The 19,854-nt window shown below is 52.9% G+C and overlaps 1 long non-coding RNA gene across 1 annotated transcript; it reads left to right on the top strand.

The window, feature by feature from the left end:
• Positions 1–524: 524 nt before the first annotated feature.
• On the top strand, positions 525–19,733 carry LOC119708956. The gene is made up of 3 exons (XR_005259252.1): positions 525–2,674; positions 9,762–9,987; positions 12,892–19,733. It is a non-coding gene; the product is annotated as an uncharacterized LOC119708956 (long non-coding RNA).
• The last annotated feature ends 121 nt before the right edge of the window (positions 19,734–19,854 follow it).

Below are 19,854 nucleotides of genomic sequence, written 5' to 3'. Positions count from 1 at the left end.
CAGCCCTGAGGAACCCAGATGTATATTGAGGCTGTTTTCAATATGGTCACAAGTGAATAATGTGATTCATTTGCATAGGGAGCAGCGAGCCAAAGGAGGTTTGGTTCCTTCCTCTGAGAAGGACATTTGCAGCTTGCTTACACAGTGGGATATAACAGTGAACAAAATAATAAACAAGAAGAGAAGGCTGGAGGTCACAGCTCCTAGAGCAGCTGGGTTGCAGGCTGCGGGTCACAACCTCACACTGAGGGTGTGAGCTGAGGCTCCTCATGCCTGCCTCACTCCTCAATACTTTCTTGAAGCAAGGAGCTTTTCTGCCGCTCTCAGCTGACCCATGCACAGCACATATTGCACCATTGTACCTTCTGCAGAGCTCCCTGCCCATCACTGTGGTACTGGGGTGCAGAGGTGCTCATGGGGCTAAGCCTTTGCCCAGGGCTTGTGGTGCAGGAGCCTCCAGCCCTGATGCACCACTCCATTGCACAGGTTCTGCAGCTGGAGGTCCCACAGAGGATGACCTCCAGTGCTGTCCCCACCTTCACCCTGGCAGTGCTCATCACTGTGGAGCAGGGCTTCTCTGCAGGACTGCTGTGAGTCTGTTTGCAGGGGTTTACCTCCTCACTTCAATTCATTAAGCACTTAACCCTGGAAATTCCACGTTAATCTATGCCAAGACATTAACATATTAATTTATGTGAAAAAAAATTATTTGCTTTTGCTGCCGATTATGCCACAGGAAACCACAGTCCAGTCCCTGAGGCTCAGCACAGCATCATTTCCGCTGCCTTTCTGCCTTCGCAGGCTGACTCTTCTCAAGTTTCTATAGGAAAAATACCTGCCTATTATTGACTCTTCATGCTGCCCATCTCACCTTCTGAGGCAGTCGTCTGCGATCCTGTACAGTGCAACTGCACCAGGGATTATCATAGAGAACTCTTTTCTGGATTGCACTTAATCCCTTTCTCAAACCTCCTGCTTCACCTTTAGATGGACAGGCAATGAGGTCTTCAAAGACTATAATGGAACAAAAAATCTCTTTTCTGGATGGTGGGGAGCAGAAACAGGGTTGGAGGAGCCCTGTGGGAGTAGGGATGGTCCCCTTGCTCCTCATCCTTCCTTTGGTTTTGGGGACTTTGGAGCAAGTTCCTATCTGTCAGGTGGTCCTTGTTGTGGTGGGACCCATCCTGGGAGATGTGAGTGTCCTCCATACCTTGGTCTTGCGCAGACTTGGCCATCCTATTCCTGGGCTGTCCATGGGTGGCTTTGAAAGGGGGGCTGACATCCCTTCCCTCCCCAGGGTGGGCTGCTCCTCCTCTTCATGGGGTCACTTTTGCTACCCTCTTTCCAGCCCCAAGGGGGTAGGAGCTGAGGTCTGAGGTCTGAGGGAGCCTGTGCCAAGCCCTGGACAATCACTGGTGTCCCAGGAGACTCAACCTCCAGTGCAAACAGGAAGGCACCAAAAGCTTGGACATGCTGGGGTGGAAATACTCCTATTCCCAGGGAAATATTAGCCAGACAAACAAATGTATAGCCAGAGAAATACGCAAATACCCTGTGACAGTACATTCAGGTGGGGAGCACCCCAACATGGCTGTCTGAGCTCAGCCCAGCCAGGGTCAGGCACTGCCAGCTGCTGCCCCAATAAGGGGGGTGGGAGGGGTGGGGAGGAGGGCTCATGTCAGTTTTCCTTTCCCATGTAGCCCTGTCAAGGCACCATAGGCTGGAGAGCAGGGCACCGAGGGTGGCAGTGCCTCTGGCCATGGTGTGTGGGCAGCCCCAGCCACTGACAGGGAACCCAGCCATGTCCCTGGGGAGGAGCAGGTGTCTGCACTGAGGTGGCTGCATACACTGAGGTGGCTGCCAGGTGAGCAGTGCCTGAGCTCCAAGCACAAGGAAGTTCAGTGTGAAAAAGCAAGCGAGGGGCAGGATAAGCTTTCTTTGCCATGGAAGATGAAGCAGGCAACTTGCTCCAATGGCAGGAGGTGAGAGCAGCCTTGTTTTCTGAGGAAACAGGGATGTGGATTTTGGGCACCATCAAAGAAAAGCAAGAACAGATGTCAACTCTGCAGGACTTGGGTTGTGAAGCATACAATCTGCCCAAATGAACAGGTTCCGTGAACAAGCAGCTGTGCGGGGAGCCAGCCAGGCACAGCTGGGTTGCCCTGCCACACTACCACTCTGCTGACTTTCTACCTGCCACACTGTCGCCTGTCTGCCTGCCACCCTGCTTGCCATCTGTCTGCCTGCCAGCATCTTACCTCTGTCACCTCTGTTGATCTCCACAGCACTGCTCTCCATACATTCGTCCTGCCTTGACCATTCCCAGGAACAGAGGCACACTGTGAATTTTTAGGGAACTCCTTTGATAGTGGAAGGGACAGATCCCCTCAGCATAACCAGATATGAAATGGCATTGAAACCTGAAATAACCAGACAATCCACCAGGTGCAGGAGCAGGGTTTGCTGTGGGGCAGCAATAAGTTCCCCACAATTTAATGCAAATTTTTCATTATTATTACAGCCTGTGTCACCACCGTATGGGGCCACAGCAGCAAGGGACCAGGTTAACCTGCCTGATCTCACAGGAGAGATCTCTCAGGAGCCCAAACTCCCTGCTGTGCTGATGTCTTTGGATCACCCCATACCTGGATAAACACAGAGAGCTTAATCCCAGGTAAAGCTGGATGAGGATGTCACCAGTATGCCTGAGGCACCTGAAGACTCTTGTCTGTATTTCTACATCCCCTGCAGCTGGTGTGGACATGGTTTTCAGCTCAGTGACTCGGGGAGACACAGCCTTCCTCCAAGGAGAGGCACAGACTCCCAGGAAAGACAGGGCATGCTGGCACCTATCCCAGCTGGGCAGAAAACCTTGTCCCCACCATGGAGCAGGGGAAACAATCCCTGGGGGCAGAGTGGAATGTGAGTACAAAGAGGATGTGGAGAGTGCATTCGTCACCCAGCAGTGCAGGGGATGTCCCCAGACAAAGGAGAGAGGTTTTCTAATCTGTCTCTTACAACAAAAGGCTTGGAGGTGGGGCCACCTGGGTGAAGGTTGCAGGGTTGAATGAGGGATCAGAGGAGACGCTGGAGTAGGAGAAGTAACTCGCTGGCAGCTCTGAGAGGTGGAGTTTGCTGGTTGTGGGGGACAGGGCTTCTCAATGGCTTTGTAAAACATGAGCACATCTGGGAGCTCTGGTGGGCGGGCCTGCAGCTCCATATGTGGTTGGGTAATAACTGGAAGAACACAATGAGCCTGTAGACACTGTAACAGGCTGCGGTCCAAAGGGAGGGGTTAGGGACAGGGTGGTCTGCTCCCATCTGCGAGCTCTTCAGCCAACAGCAAGTGCAGGGGGCCATTCAATCCAGAAACATTCAACAGTTTTGGGATTGGCCCAGTGCAGGCCAGCCCTGAGCAATGCACAAACAATCCCACAAGATACTCCAGAGCTGCTCCAGCACAACATTGGTCTCAGCCCTGGCAGAAGCCCCGGGAGTCCTGACCTGCTCCTGAGGGAGCACTGGAAGCCAGTGTGGTTCCTCTGCAGAGACACTGTCCTGGTTTAGGGCAAATTTGGGAGAAAACCTCCAAAAAGGGCCCCCCCAAGAAAGCAAACCCACACGGCTCCTCCTCCCAACCGGTTCGGGAAAAATTTCCTTGGAGAGAAGTGGAAAAAACCTGTTTATTTAACAGGCAAAGCACTCCCCAGCACAAAAAATGAGCAATACCAGATGACAAAACTCATTCGCCGCTCTGAAGAGACGACAAATTCAGAAAGTCTCTCCTGTGGGTGGTTGCTCTGTTTACAGTCCCTCCGGCGCTGGGAAAGGCTGCTGCCCGGAGTAGACCCCAGTAGGCCACAAAGTGCAAGCTCTCAGTGCTCCCCAGGCCCCAGTACAGAGCAGGTTCCAACAGTTCCAAGAAAAGGGAAAGAAAAAAATCCAGTCCAGAGAAAACTCTGCCTCAGCTAGCTAAACTAACTAAAAAGCAAAGTCTGCCCACTGTTCTGCTCTGTCCGTGCCCAGACAACACAGTCCAGCGGAGAATGTGGAGGAGTGTTGCTTTTAGAGGAGTGAGTGCAGTCTCTGATAACAAACTTCATGCTTCTTCTTCTCCCCGCCTTCACTCTCAGAACCGGTCTTGAAAGCACAGACATAATATCCAGCACTAACAGAGCAGACGACTGGGGATACAAGCATCATGAAGTCACTCTAGGACAGGCACTCAGACCAAGAACCATCAGGGACAGAGAGAGGCTGGCTGGAGGGAAGCCTGTAGCAGCCAGAAGGACATTTGGGACAGCATGAGGCTGCAAAGGTGTTCCCAGAAGGAGCACAGCCCCCATCTGCCTCTGAAGCACAGACCAAGGAATAAGGGCAGGGACTTGTTCCTTTGGTCTCAGGTTGGGCTGAGGCTGCTCACACATCCACAGGCTGTGGTCCATGGGAGAAATCCCCCAGCCCTGTTCTCAATCCAGACCCCAATCCCACTCCCATTCCCAATCTCAGCTCTGCCTGGGAGCTGCACTGGAGGCACAGCCAGAGGGAGGAGTGGGAACCTGCTCCCAGTCCTCAGGACTCTGTGACTCCAGTCAGGACCTGGACTGATATGCCCTGGGACTCAGCTGAGGCATCAGGCGTATTTTTCAGCTAGTGCAGGCCAATGCAGACCACTGTGCTAGCCCAGAGGTGCCTCTTCCTCAGGGACCTCCAGGCAGGGTGAGTACTGCACCAACCAAAGGACTTGGACGTCTAGGCTTCCCCAGCTGCTGGGGCTGACTCCCCAGTATCTCATTGCCTTGCATGGAGGAATCATAATACTGTGTGGGGTATCAGGAAACCTCCCAGCTGCCTGTCCTGCTGTTGGGTCTATCCTGCATTCCAGCAGGGATGTGTGAACCTGGACCAAGAAAGATGCTTTTGCTCAGGGTACATTTACCCACATCTCCACCTGCAAGAAGTTGGAGTCATACAGGACTGAAATGGAAACAAGGATCTGTCAGGAATTTCTGGGGATGCCCACACCAGTCCCAGCACTGAGTAAGGCCACAGCACACACGCATTTTGGGGTGTTTTTGAGTCTGTGGCCAGTGAAGTTGCAAATCCAATCAGTGTTTACACTGGTAGAGTAAAAAAATAAGGGATGCAACAACCTCCCTCAGTCAGGAGTGAGCTCCTGACTGAGTGCAGCTCCTGCCTGAGCCTCTGCACCCTATGAGTGGGAGCCTATTGATGTATTCCAGCCTCAGCTCCAAGCCCAGATCTTGTTCTCTTAGAGACATTGAAGGTCTGGAAGGACCTTGGTGTATCCAAGGCTATAATCCCCCTCCTGGCAAGGATCTGTGCCTGGAAGGAAAATCAAAGCCAAGTACAAATCTCTATTCTTGCCTCACTTTCTAAACCCTTTTTTGTCTCCTGTTTTCCACGACAGTGTCTGTGTGATGCAAGCCCTGAGGGGGTCCATGGGCAGACATCCCTGTTGTCCTGGCATTGAACCAGCCAGGAAATAGCCTTTCCAGAAAAGCTCCATTTGTTTCTCCTGGTTGTTTTGCCCAGAGCTCTCTCCTGCCAGGACAGAGGGTCGGGAAGTATTGAGGCACAGGGCAGCCCCGCAGGCTGACAGCCAAGTTCCCACAGCCCTGGCACGACAACTGACAAGCTCTCTCCCCAAGCTTGTGACATGAGCCTGTGGATGCTGGCACAGGACAGCACACCTGCCAGCAGAACATCTGTCCCCTATGCTGTGGTCCCAAGGCAGAGGTGCCCTTGGCACATAGAGGGCCAGGGTTATGGTCACATCCTGTTGGCTCCCTGCAGCCACTGCAGGCTCACCTGTCCCTAAGCCTGTTGGGACAAGGTGGCTGAACACGAACGAAGCATATGACATGAAGGGAGCACCACACGCGGATCCTCCTGTACAGCCTTGTGCCAAGGGGCTGATCCTCATCCTCAGTGTGAGGGAAGGGATAGTGGTGGGGTAGGGACAGAGCTGGCAGGATGGAGGGGGAAATTATCTTCTGCTTGGAATAAAGCAGGCAACTGCTTGTCACTTTTCTTAAACTGGCAAACACTACCCACAGGCTCCAATTCCAAGTGAGAAACCATGTTTTGAACAATCTCAGCTCATCCCCACAAGCACTAATGCAGCTCCGGGGTTTTCGGGGTCTCCCCAACCCCAACTGCCATGGGTGTCCCAGACAGTGAAGTCCAGTTAAGCACAACCTGTCCGGGCCTCTCAGGCAAGCTCCTAGCCACCAAGCTCAGCTCTTAAGTGATCTTAAGAGATCAGCTCTTAAGAGATCAGCTCTTTGGTGATTTTCAGCTCTTTAGTGATTTCAGCTCTTTGCTTGCTAAGTGCCTTTGACAGACGCAAGGAGAGAGAGGGAGAAGTGCTGTATGAGGTTCCACAGAGATGTCTTTATTGGTATCTTCTGCAAAGGGTCCCAGTGACAGCTCTTCTGCCAAACTGGGCAGAAATAGGGGGTTATATAGGGTACGGGAGTTTTGGGAAACAGTCCAATAGTAAGGATCAAAGCAAAAATGACCTATTGTTTTACAGAGAGATAACATGGGTCTGAGGGTGGAAGAAGGGTTTCTTAGGTCCAGTCATCATGACTAGGCATTTCTTATCTTAGGCAACTGACCGCCAGGGAGGCCTTGCAGGCCCTGTGCCTGCTACAATGCACCAGGTGATGGCCATGGTGAGCAGCTGGGCCATGCAGAGGCTGAGACCTTGCCTGGTTTTCAGGGCAACAGACTCACTGAAGCAGCCTATGGCCCTCACCACAGCCCCATGGAGACCCACAGCAAGAATGAACTCCCTGGGGTAGACTGAGACACACAGGCTGTCCCCGTTGAGCCCCACCAAAGCATCAGGGGGCTCTGACTGAACAGGGTGCTGTTGGCGGCAGCTGAGGGGCCCTTCTGCTAACCCTGCTACTCATCACCCAGAAGCCTGAAGTGAACAGGGCCTTGGGATGCTGCAAAGGTCCCCATAAGTGACGACAGGCAGCAGGGTGTGGGGAGGTAGGCCACATGGGAGTGTCTTCTCTTCCTGGGGTGGGTACAAGCACTATTGTCCACTGTCCCCCAAAACCCACATCCTTTCTGAAATGAAGTGGTTTCTTATTCCCCAGTTATCTACATTTAACCTGGCTATATGAGGGATTTGTGTCCCTTGAAGTTCCAAAGAGAGCCTATTACTCCATGCTCAGCTGTTGTACTGATCTGCAAGGAGAATTCAAGTAATCTGAAAAGATGTGCTTTGTATAGGCATCTCTGCATCAGCTTTTCTGTGCAGTGAATTTGGTCTTTTCCCATTGCTGATGCATGGAGAAATTCTCTGCCCAGAGGTTCCCTCAAATCCATAGAGTTGTTAGGGAAAAGCAAACATTTTAGGAGGGCTCTGAGCATCTCCCACCTTGTACTGTGCCATAGCAGCAAATTCAGGAGGCAGGAGCATCTCTGTTAGGGCATAAGCCACCTTCCTATTGCTGTACTGTAGGTCTCCAGCAGCAAGTCACAAGCCAACGAGCTGACGCTGCTCCAGCACCCCTTTCTTGAGCTCTGGGAAAGGATACAGGAAGGGGTTCCATTTTGCACTGAGTAAAATCATCTTTCTTCCCTCTGATGCTGATAGTTGGCTTGAGGACCAGTTATCCCACGGAGGATTTGATTTGCCAGTGGCAACGTTCTGTCCCTCCATGCTGCAACACAACACTGCAGCTGTGGAGAAGTTAATTAACGGAGAAGTTATCCCGTCCTGTCCTAGGGCTCCTGCAAATCTCTGGCATCAAACTGTACTTGTTTGATCCAAGACCTCATACTGGAAACTCAGCCTGTGGGAATGGAAAGGTCTCTTCTCTTCTTTGGCAGGACTTCAATAAAAAAACAGGCTCCCAGCACATCTGGGGCTTCCTGGTGTGCCCCCCCACCAGGAGGTGGGGAACACCAAGAAGAGCTGTCCTGCAGCACTCCCTCTCCTCCCCACCCTACAGTCCTTCTGGGGAAAGTTCTGCATCACAGAAACTGTCTGTCTTGTCTGGACTCCTTGGTTTTGCCGGTCTCTTTTCCCAGTGTTTTCCATCAGGAACCACGAGAGCAGCCCCAGCACACTGGCTCATATCTCCCCACAGGCCTGGAGCAGCCCTTTGTCAATACATTGACTGCCTTAACAATGCTGAAGTTAAATTTGTGGCCCCGATAATGGATTTTTCTTATGACAGATGGTCACTGCCTCCATGCAAAGGTACACAGCCCTAAGGACATCCCTCCAGCCAGCAGGCTCATTTCCAGTCCTTTACACATCCCAAAATGCAGCAAGAAATCTCAGGAGAGCCATTTCCTTCGCTAGACTTGAGGGCTCCAGCCATGGCTGACACAATGAGCACTGTCTTCCCAGCCTTAGTCCAAATGGCATTTTCACACCCTCTCCCCACCAACTGCGCAGCCAGATCCTTCCCTGCCTATTGGGATTCCACTTTGCAGACTCAGCCAGCTGACTGCTGGAGGTCAGGAGATGACTCGAAGCCACCCATGCTGGACCCAGACTGGAAGAGCATCCTTTGTTCCTGGACAAGACTTCCAAGTGCCATCCTGGTGACAGCCAAAAACCAAATGCACTGCCCAGGGGCTCTAGGACTCAGCTCCCACTGCCCTCAGGAAGTCAGTGCTCACATGCTCCCAGGCCTCCCAGTCATTGGTGGGGGCAGAGGAGTACAGAAGCCCTTCTGAAAGGAGCACTGAGGATGTCGCAGGCTGTTGTTATTCCTGCCTTCAGCTGTCACTGCTCCTGGTACTGGAACAAACCCCTTGTGTCCAGCAGAGCAATGCCAGCACGATGCATAGGCAGGGCAGGTGATGGCACATCAAGCGAATGATGGCACAGGCAGTTGATGGCATGGGCAGACAGTGGCACTCAGAGCACAGATTCATTTCCCACCACTGTGGCAGGGAGAGCAGTGTGAGGTGCCCAAAGCAGCCTGGAATGCTCCTGACTGGCTGCAGAAGTCCTGTTTCAGGGCTGGCAGCAACGGACCTGCTGCAACATAAGGGCAGGAAATTGGGTGCTGTGACCATTTCCAAAGGCTCAGCCAAGGGATCTCTTCCTCTCCCATATTGCCTCTCAGTCCTGGGTGCTTCCTGGCAGCATCCCTCCCTGTTCCTGATGCCCAGACCCAGCAGGATCCCCACCCAAACCTGCTGACATCTGGGCAAATGGCAGAAGATCTTTCCCAGCTGCTGAGAGCTCCCACTTTGGGCAAACACCACTGGGACCTTGCTTTCCCGGAGACAATCCCTTAGCATCCACCTCCCGGCAAGTCCTTCAGCAGCCAGACTTTTCTCCTTCCAGCAAAACGGAGGCTCTCTGGCTGCCCAGAAACAGGGATGAACTTTGTACAGCTGCAGTGAAATCACTGTTACTGTTGAGCTAAATCATACCCTGGCCAGGAAATTATTAAGATTTAATCAATTTATTAATCCCACTTTTTCTCCAGATTTAACCCTCCTGCTTCACCACCATCGCCCAACCCTGAGCCTTTTGGATGAACTCTCCTCCTGAATTCCTGGTGCACCCCAGGGCCCCCCAACTATCTTAAGAGCTTTTTCTCAAATAACTCAGAACTCAAAGATGGGAATCAGATAATCCAAAATCCTGACAATGAAAAACCTCTAACATTTATGACTGGCAGAGATTTTTACAGTTGTACTTTTCAGGTTTTTGACATATCTGCAGAACTGGACTTTTATTTGTCTTTCAGGAGAAACTCGAGCTTCTGAGCTGATTGTGGGATGCCACCAGCTTGAATGTGAGAAAATCATGTGTTGTGAAGATCTTAAAAAGCCCTGGGAAGCCTCATTCATTTCCTCCTCCTCCTTCATGTGCTACCAGCCAATGTGACTGACGTGCAGCTGGATGCTCCCAAGGATGCATAGAGATCTCTCCTGCTGCAGAGGGACACCCTCAGACACACCCCAGGGCTGCAGGTACCTATTCCTATCCCAAAACAGACACATGTCTTTGGGTCTCTTAAGGCCACTTCAGGCAGGTCAGCTGGCTTTGTGCAAACCTCTGAAACATGAAGAATGTTGCTTCAGCATGAAGCAAGTCTGAGACAGCTTCACAGCCCCCATGGCGCAGCATCACACTCAGTGCTGGGCAGGGTTCCTGTCCATTCTGGAGTCCAGCTCCCTCCTTCACTAACATTGGTCCAGAGGATGCCACAGAGATGCTCTGAGGGCTGGAGCAGCCCCTCTGCTCTGGAGCCAGACTGGGACAACTGGGGGTGTTCACCTGTAGAAGAGAAGGCTCCATGGAGACCTCAGAGCCCCTTCCACTGTCTAAAGGGGCTCCAGGAGAGCTGGAGAGGGACTGGGGACAAGGGCTTGAAAGTGACAAGGGGGAATGGCCTCAGTGGTTAGATGGGATATTGGGAAGAAATCCTTCCCTGTTAGGATGGTGAGGTCCTGGCAAAGGGTGCCCAGAGCAGCTGTGGCTGCCCCCTCCTGGAAGTGTCCAAGGCCAGGTTGGACAGGTCTTGGAACTACCTGGGACAGTGGAAGGTGTCCCAGGCCATGGCCAGGGATGGAACAAGATGGACTTTAAGGTCCCTTGCAACTCAAACGATTCTATGGTTCTGATCTGAAAAATATTTGAAGAAAAGGTCCCATGACAAATGTTCTCTGCTGCAGGACAAGAGAGCAATCAGGACCCTCACCTGGGATGGCACCAGTTAAATGCAACTCTGAGGCTGAAGTAGATTGCGGAGGTGATTGAGTCACCACGAGGGGAAAAGAAATAGAGAACAGCTGTGTTCTGGGATGATCTCAGGCCTTCAGGGCTGCTAATGTTTCACTCAAGGCCACTGCCCTGCCCTTTTAGGATACATATGTGCTTTGCTCCTAGGACAAAAGGAAAAGAAAAACCTACCCAGGTTCATCAAAGGAAACTGGCAGTGACCTCCAGGTGCTCCTCTGTGCCTGCAGAGATAGGGCTATGCCCAGGGAGAGCATGGAAAGGATGCTTGTCCCACCTCCTGCTCTCAGGTTTCAACAGGTGACTTGGAGGAAACTACTGAGTGCAAATTTTCCAGTTTCATGTGGATTTTAGTTTTTGTGAGGTGGAAGAACAATCATGGTTTCATGGGCTAATGACAGGTGCTGCCAGGAAACACTACCCTGTTGTGGGCAAAAACTTTCTTTCCTGGAGTAATTTCTTTCTGCTCAAAGTCCCTGGGCAGGGCTGAAGTTAAACCCTCAGCAGAGAAACAGTGCATGAGTGTGAAATTTGGCAGCACCTAGGGGTGCAGGCAGCTTGCCAGAGGTGCTCAGCAGCCACTCGTCTCCTTTCTGAGGAGCAGACGGTGAGGTTCAGATCTCAAACTCCCTTGCACCAGATGCTGGAGCAGCTGCCCAGGTTGGTGTGTCCTCAGGAGAGCTAACATCAACCTAGGTGTGTGAAGCTTCTGTCAGGACAGACATGGTCCTGCCTGGTGTGTATCAATCAGACAGGAGCTGAGCGTCCACATCCCACTTCCAGTGCATCCCCCTTCTCCTCTAGCCTGGTCCCCATCCTGCCAGGGGGACATTGTGTCCTTGGGACCGCATTGGCAAGGTTTGGGCAGTGGGGGTCTGTAGAGTGCCTTACTGAGAAGGCACCAGAAACTGTCCTTGTGTTGAACCCACTACCACCCAAAGCTGAGCCTGCCAGAGGTGAATGAGGGGTCCTCTGGGATAATGTTTTTAAGAAAGAGTAAAAACCACTGCACAGCCCGGCAGATCCTAGTTCAGTGGAGAGGGAGGGGAGGAGCTGCTCCAGGGGCCAGAACAGAGACTACCTGCAGCCCGTGGGGATGACCATGAAGAGGCAGCTGTGCTCCTGAAACCTATGGAGGTCCATGGTGGAGCAGATACTGACCTGCAGCCTGCAGAAGATCCCACACCTCTGCCTTCCCATGGCACGAGCCTGCTCAGCCTCTGAGGGCTGGTTTGAGCACCAAACTGGTGCGGGGAGCCTGCTTGGCTGCCAGTGTCTCCTACCCTCACCTTGTCATGCAGGAAGACTTTATGTGTCTTGCTAAAGGATTCAGCTTCCCTTTCCAACACCCCACACGTCTCTCTTTGGAAGTGAGCCCCAAGATCAGCAATGTCAGTTCTTCTGTGGTTTGGGGGGGGTGCACAGTCAAAGCAGGACTTCCCTAACCCAGGGTCAAGAAGAGCTGCCAGGCAGCTGCCACATCCCAGCCACTTCCAGCCCAAGGCATGGAGTGCCTGAGCCCTGTGCCAGGCTGCAGGTGCGGCTCAGGCTCCTCTCAATAATCTGCCAGGACCATCACTCCTGAGAGGCAGGGACAGGATAGACACCTGGTTCTGTGGATCAGCAGTGGGTTGCTGCACGAGGAGAAATGTTTCCAGTGTTTGGAATAACTCAGGTCTCCTGGGAGTCACTGGACCACTCACCAGGAGACCAGGCACTTGCTTAGGCTCCTAGAAGTAGCTTTAAGCTTTCAGGTGAGATCTTTGCAGATTCAAGTTCCATTTGCTTAAAAAAAAAAAAAAAAAAAAAAAAAAAAAAAAAAAAAAAAAAAAGTCAGAATCCAGCTGGAGCCTGTGCCAGCCACATTCCTGGCTGGCACACATCAGTCTCAGCAGATAAGCCTGGGAGCAGCCAGCAGTAACACAGCTGTGATATTCCCACTGTGCCCTCCTGCCACCCAGTGGTGTCCATGAATGAGGAAGGTGACAGCAAGCATATGGGACACTTTCCTTGAGCCCTCTCCCTGTCTCCAGCTGTCTTCAGCTGGGGGGTGACCTGAGCCAGCCATGATTTTCTGATTTTCACCCTTCAGTAGATTCCTCCTCTCTGTACTTGTCAAAATCCCTCTATTGCAGTGCAGGCAAACCTCCAGAAGCACCATCCCTCATCAGGGAGCTGCTGAACCCCAGCACTGGGAGCTGCCTGCTTTAGGATGGGTTGGATCTGGCTTCTACCTTCACTTCATACATTGGAAGAGCTGGTGGCTCCATCCCTCTCCAATCTCTCCAGGACTGTCCTGAGTTTGCAGACACCCTGTATCTTCTCTGGCTGGAGGGACCAGTACTGCTTAGACAGGAAAGGTCCTTGCCAACAGAGTTTCCCAGGAATCCTATGGCCATGTGATGCCTCCTGGCAGGGCCCAGCTGTCCCTGCTGCCCCATTTGCCACTGCACCACCCTGCTGCATTCCAGGGGGCAGGATCAGTCCCCTCATGGTCCTTGCTGCCATGCTAATTGTTCCTACAGCCAGCTTCCACGTCACATCCCTCCTGGGGTGAACAAGGATATCCACCACAGAGCAGAGGCATACTACTATCCCACAGACTGGCCCAGACCTTCGGGGTTTTCCCACCAGTGATGTACTTTCCATTGCTTTAAAAAATAAAATCCCAGTAATAAAAACTCCAGCTAATTTTATCCCCAGCCTGTTTTTCCAGGCTGCTGCAGGATGAGGTACCTCCCCCAGCCTTGTCTGGGGGGTTCACTGTGCAGCACCAACAGTGCTCATGCATCCAGGGTGTCTGGAGGCATCGGAGAGGAGGACATCGACCCCAACAGTTGGCTAGTTGCCCATGGAAGGCCTCTTTCATCTTTGCCTTGCTGGAGAGCTAGGAATGAGAGGGGAACAGTTTGGTGTGGTGGGAGCACACAGTGCAAGCAAAGCCACAGTGTGACCATGGTAACAGTGTGAGCATGGACGCATGTGGCCATGGACAGTGCAACCCATAAGCATGATGTGGGCACAGATACAGGATGAGCATGTACATGGAATGACCACAGTCCCAGTGTGTGCACAGACACTGTGTGCATGTCCACAGGACAGCCTGGCACAGCATGTACATCTACAGCCACAGCTGTGCTACTGTGCTTATGCCCTTATGTGTGCCTGGGGCAGTGGATTTCTCTACCAGGGCCTGAATTGCTGAGCATCTCCCGAGCACTACCATGCATACTGGTGCAGTGGTGTCTGTGGCAGTGTTCCTCCATCCATCTGTCATTGGAGGGTGTCATTAGTATGCTCACAGGCAGTGCTGAAGCACCCAGCAGCTGTTGAGCTGTGGCAGTGGTCAGCCAAGGTGGCTGTCACAGCCTGACATTGGCACACACCAGCCATTTCTCAACCCTGCAGCTGGTCTGGCAGCTGGAAGCATGGGCAAAAATTCCCTGGCCCTGAAGGCATCACCCTGGTGCCTGAAGCCAGCAGCAAGAGGGCAGGAGGGGCCCAGGGGGCTGGGGACCTTGAAGAAGGAATCCTGCTCTGCAGACCCACATCCCATCCTGAGGCTACCACACCAGCATCCTGTGAGCAGAGAGAGCTGCCAATCCCACTGAGAGGCAGGAGGAGGAAAAGCAGCTCATGCCCTCACTAAAATGGTGGAAATCCCTAGAATAGCACAGGAACTGGAGAAGGGCTCCAGCTCCCATTGTTCCCAGGACATGGTGCAGTCACAGTGAGAGCTCTGCCCCTCCTCAGAACTCCCTGGCACAGTTGTCCTGCGGGATGCAAAGCAATTGGGTCATTCCTGGGGGTGTTAGATCTTGTGGGATGAACTGCTCCAAGCCTCGCAGCCCCAGCAACCCAATTAAGTTTTGCAATACTTAGTAGCCCCTTTAGTTTCATAATTCCGGGCTCCCTCTGGAGGCGGGTGCTGCACGAGAAACTGAGCAAAGGGAGCGAAGAAGGCTGAGGACCCTGGAGAGAAATAAACATCCTCTCCTAAAAGTGTTGCTTATAAAACCTGCCTTTTTGGTTGCTGTTGTTTCGGTTTGGTTTGGTTTTGGGTGTTTTTTTTTTACTCCTAATTCCTTGATTTTAGGAAGTCTAAGGAGATTTATGACTTTTTGGGAGTTGGCAGCAATGCAACAGTCTACTCATCTAAGGAAAATGTGAAAAATGGCTGGGTTTGGAAAAGCCCCTTAGGATGTGGGACAGAGAAGTAAAACAGGAGCTGAAAAGTGCAGATGTCCAGGCTATGCATAGTGCGGGACACTGCAGGGGTGAAGCTGCTCCTACAGACCTCACCAAGAACCTCCCCAGAATCAGCCACGTGCCTCCAGCTGTCATGGATGCAGGGGTGCCAGGGATGCTGCTGGGGTGCTGGGTCCCTCTAACCCAGTGGGAAACCCTGGCAGCCTGGCATGGAGAAGTAGCTGCAGGCACTCACCAGCCAACAGTGAGAAGGCGTTGGCAATGGTGCAGGAGCATCAGGACCACGTCTCTTACAAACCCAAATTATTTCCTTCTAAGCCATCAATACTACATATTTAATGGTTGAATTTTTAGATTATTTGGTTATTACCTTCCTGGTTGAACCAGCTGAGGCCTATCCAAACTGGCCAGGGCACAACTGTCACAGGGGATGGGACACTGGACTCAAGAGTCTGGGGTGGCTCCCAGCCTGGCACAGTGAGTTGGTTGATCCATCTGTGGGACAAGGCCTTGCCCAAAAAGTGGTTCAGCCTGAGGACTGATGAAGGTCTTGGAAGATTTGAAGAGCTAATGGAGATTTTGGAAGGGTCCCAAAGAACTGCACACTTTCTGCCCAGGAGAACTCATGCTTCCAGAAAGAAAAAATGGAAGTGTTTAAAACACCTGCACCAAACTCAGTGCAAAGCATTTTCATCTAGGGCTAAACAAAGCTTTAGGGGCCAAGGCAATGTCTTTTGGGTTCCTTGATTTAACAAATAGGACAAAAGATTTTCTTTCCCAGTTTGAGCAGCACCACATGGGAGCATTGATCGTCAGCAAAGAGGCCATACCTGGAGGACCTGGAGCTAGGACATCCTGCTTGCACTGGGCTGTCATCGCTCTGTCACTCTGCCCTGTGGGACCCATCTGTGGGCATAAAAACATGGATGTGGTTGTGACCTTTGCCCACGGCAGCTGCAGGATGCCTTTGCCTGCTAGCAGTGCAGGTGGCCCTGCCTGCCCTCAGGTTCTTGACAGGAAGATGTCATAATTTAGATAACAAAAATAGGAATTTTTTTTTACCCCCAAGGAAAAGGGCCAGAGGACATGTCTACTGTCTTTTTGGGCTTGTAGACGCTCAGAGATATCCTTCATGGGCTGGATTTTTTTTCAGTAGCCAAAATAAACCAAACCTGCCTGCCTGGACCTGCCTGAGGATGGGTTGTCCCTGGCTGCCCATGACCGATTTGTGGGCTCTCCTAGACCCAAAGCAGGGAAAATTTGGGGGTAAAAGGAGGGTGCCCAGGTGATGCTCCAAGGCAAAAGGACTTGCTGTCCCCTGGATCCAGCCACAGGGCAAAGTGGGAGTCATGTCTCCCCTGCCCCGTGTCGAGGGGGCCAGACAGCAGCAAGACAGGGGAGTGAAGTGCTGGGCTGTTTGTGCCTTGGGGATGTGCTGGTCCATGGAGGAGAGCCATCAAGATGATTAGGAGGGATGAAGCACTTCTCCTGAGGAAAGGTTGCATAAGTTAGGCTTTCTCAGTCTGGAGAAGGCTCCAGGGAAACCTTAGACCCTCTTCCAGTGCCTAAGGAGACCCCAAGAGAGCAGGACAGGGGCTTTGGACAAAGGCCTGGAGTCATAGCACAAGGGTGAATGGCCTCAAGGGTTACTGTAATAGGGAGAAATTCTTCCCTCTGAGGGTGGTGAGGCCCTGGCGCAAGTTGCCCAGAGCAGTTATGGCTGCCCCATGCTGGTATTGTTCAAGGCCAGGCTGGACAGGTCTTGGAGCTACCTGGGATAGTGGAAGGTGTCCCTGCCCATTGGAAGGTGTGGAACAAAAAGGTCTTTAAACATCCCTTCCAACTCAAAACCAGCTGGGATTCTGATTCTCTGATTCAATGGTTCATGTGCCCAGCCCTCGTCTACAGCTGAGGAAGGGCAGTCAAAGGGTCTTTTTACATGAGTGGGTTTTGATGGCTCCCTAGGATGTGATTGCAGCCTAGACCTAGTGCAGGCTCTGTCCCTCCAATTGCCCATTCCCATCCAGAACATGATCCGGGAGGAGCAACCAGAGGTGTCCCAATGGCACAGCAGGAGGATGGGGTCACCTCTACCCACTGTCTGCACCCACTGCCACAAGGATGTCCCACAAAGGGATGCTTTGGGTCTAAGGGAACCCACACATGTGGTCTTCCAGGGTGTTAGCCAAGACCTCAGCCCCTGCTCTGCTCCCTGACAGCTGCTTTTCCAGGGCTGGGTATCTGCCATGTGCTGCTGTCTCCTTGTTAATGTGGGGGAGTCTAAGTCACGGTCCCTGTGGTACGCAGCTGCAGAGCAAAGAAGGGATTCTGGGAGCCTCACTCTTCTCCATCACATGGGTCTCCTGGAGGGAGCATCTGCCTTCAATCAGCTGTACCTTGGAACAGAGCGAGGTGGTTGTGCAGGCAGAGGTGAACACCCACAGCAGGGTGGGATCACAGCCACAGTGAGTCATTGGCTCTGGCAGAGATCTGATGGGACACTGAAGCAGAGCCTGGATGCTGTACTTGATCCCCTCAGGATGGGAAATGAACCCCCCAGAAATTAACCATGCTGGTGAACAGAGGCTCAGCCTCCACCATACCCTGCAGTGGGGAAGGCAGACCCTCTCCATTCCACCTGGGAGTGAGCCTTAGCTCACAGTGCTGCAAATGTCAGCCACAGGCAGGGAGGAGGAACGGGAAGCACTGGGTAGCACCAGGTGACGCTCCTAAAGCAGAAGACAGTTTACACCAAGAGTTTATACCAAGAGGAGAATAGAGTTGGCATTCTGGAACCTGGGATACAAGCAAGAGCCCAGGATAGAACATTCTAACTGAGGGATCACAGGGATGATCAGCACCCGCTTGCAGGCCTGAGATGCAACAGGCACCTCCTTAGTCCAGTCAGTCCTCCATGGCCCAGTTCCCCCATCCCAATGAGAACCAGCCCTACGACCCAGGGTCTTCTTCCGGTCATCACATCCTCAGTTTGCTTCCCAGTGAGTTGCACTGCCAACAGCAAGGCCACGAGGTGCAGAGCGGGAGGGCTGCAGGGCCAGGGCAGCAGAGATTGGTGGCCCAGCAGTGCTGACCATATGGCAGGGAAGAAAAGCAAAAAAGATAGAATGTTCAGGTCAGGGGTCCAAGACGCATCTGTTCCTGCTGACATGTAGGATAATCGCTTTGCTGGGACAGCAGGCCTTCTCTGAAGGGGCAGCGGGGCATGGAGCCCAGGCTCAGAGGACATGTAAAGTGCATGTAGCTGGGCAGGAAAGGAGAGAAAGTAGGAATAGATAAACCTGGGTGACTGGATCCTTCCCAAACTGCACAGCTGAGGACACAGAGGATGACATGCTGCATCCCTGGGCAGCCCAGGGGCCAGGTACACCTCCAGACTGAGCTCAGGAGAGGGCTCACTCTGCTCCGACAGTAGTTCCAGGTTCTGGTGGTGGGGACCCCCCACGCAATGTCACTCTGGCAGCCACCATAAATGCCCAGCGACAGGCATGTTGAACCCATGGTGTTGCACCTGTGTGTGACAACCTCCAGCATGGAGGGCTGTGGGGAGGTGAGGTGGGTTGGCAGGAGCTGTCCTGGCTGGGGACAGCAAAGCCCGGCTCCAGCTGTTCCCAGTGTAACCACAGCTTCACTCAGTGGGATTCAACGGTTATCAGAGGCCTGGAGGTGTCACAGATCTATTAAAACCCAGTTCCAGCAGGAAAAAGCCTGAAGAGAATGGAACATGCTCACCCACATGTCCCAGCATACACATCACTTACAGACCTGGCCCCAAATGCAGGTCTCATGGCTCCTGAGCCAGCCTCCACAGTTAAGGGTGCCAAAGTGGACACAGCCCAGACCCACAGAGGAGGGTCAAGCCCATCAGGCACCTAAAAAGAGTGTGGCCAGGCCAGAGTGACAGCTTGAGGTGAACTCTGCAGTTCCCAGGGGAAACCTGGTACCAGTGGGCTGTGGCACTGCCAGGGCTACCCCACAACCTGCCACAGTCTCACAGAAATTGGGGTGGGGGGCCAGTGCTGCTGGCCAGGACTGGGACAACCCCCCTGGGCTGCGGCAGAGAGAGCTGCCCTGAAACAGTCTGGAAAGGGAACCGCAACTGTCTTTTTCTTTGCAAGCCCTCATAGGCTCCACACCCACGCAAAGGCATGAAATGGGAACCAAGGGCAATTACCAACCCTCTTCCTGCCCCAGCTGGAACTAGTGGCTGCCCTAAGCAGCACCTGGAAGAGGCCATGGCAAACATTCCTTTGCCAGCTGCCAGTAAGTGGACTGGGGTCTCCCTCTTGGCTCTTCTCCCTGCAGGGGAGACTCAGCCTCTGTAGGGTGCAGGGTTCACCCCACAGCCTGGGAAAGGAGGGTACCCCAATCAGTGCAGAGCCTCAGGTTCACCCTATGTGAGTTGCCATCTCAGCACAGGGCAGAGGGACACGTGCCACACATGCCATGCCACTGAGGTCCCCTGTGGCTGATGCTGTGGGAAGGAGTTACTGCAGAGGACCAGCCACTGTTGCCACCACTGTGGGGCAGCTCTGAAAAAGGGTACTTAAAAACAAATAAGAGGTTGTGAATCGCACCAGCACTGCCTGAGCAGTGTGAGCCCCAAGCACAGCTTCTGGAGGAGTAGACAGATGAGGCTACAGCACTTGGAAGGGGAGCAGGTGGCTTTAAGACCCTGCCCCACAGCAGGGGACAGGGCATCCCCAGTCCCTGAGAAGCCCAGAGGTGATGGGAAAGGACATGGACACATGTCCAGATGCAGAGACCCCCGGGCTCTTTGTTTGCTCACCAGATTACAGCTTCAGCTCCCCCTGCATTCTGAGAGACAGGACAGTCAGGGACTTCAGGGCTGGCAGCAGTAGATGGGGTCA

This window comes from Motacilla alba, chromosome 17 (genome assembly GCF_015832195.1).
Source record: "Motacilla alba alba isolate MOTALB_02 chromosome 17, Motacilla_alba_V1.0_pri, whole genome shotgun sequence".
Classification (NCBI taxonomy): domain Eukaryota; kingdom Metazoa; phylum Chordata; class Aves; order Passeriformes; family Motacillidae; genus Motacilla; species Motacilla alba.
The sequence above is the reverse complement of the archived record's forward strand: the minus strand, read 5'-3'. Positions and strand labels throughout refer to the sequence as shown.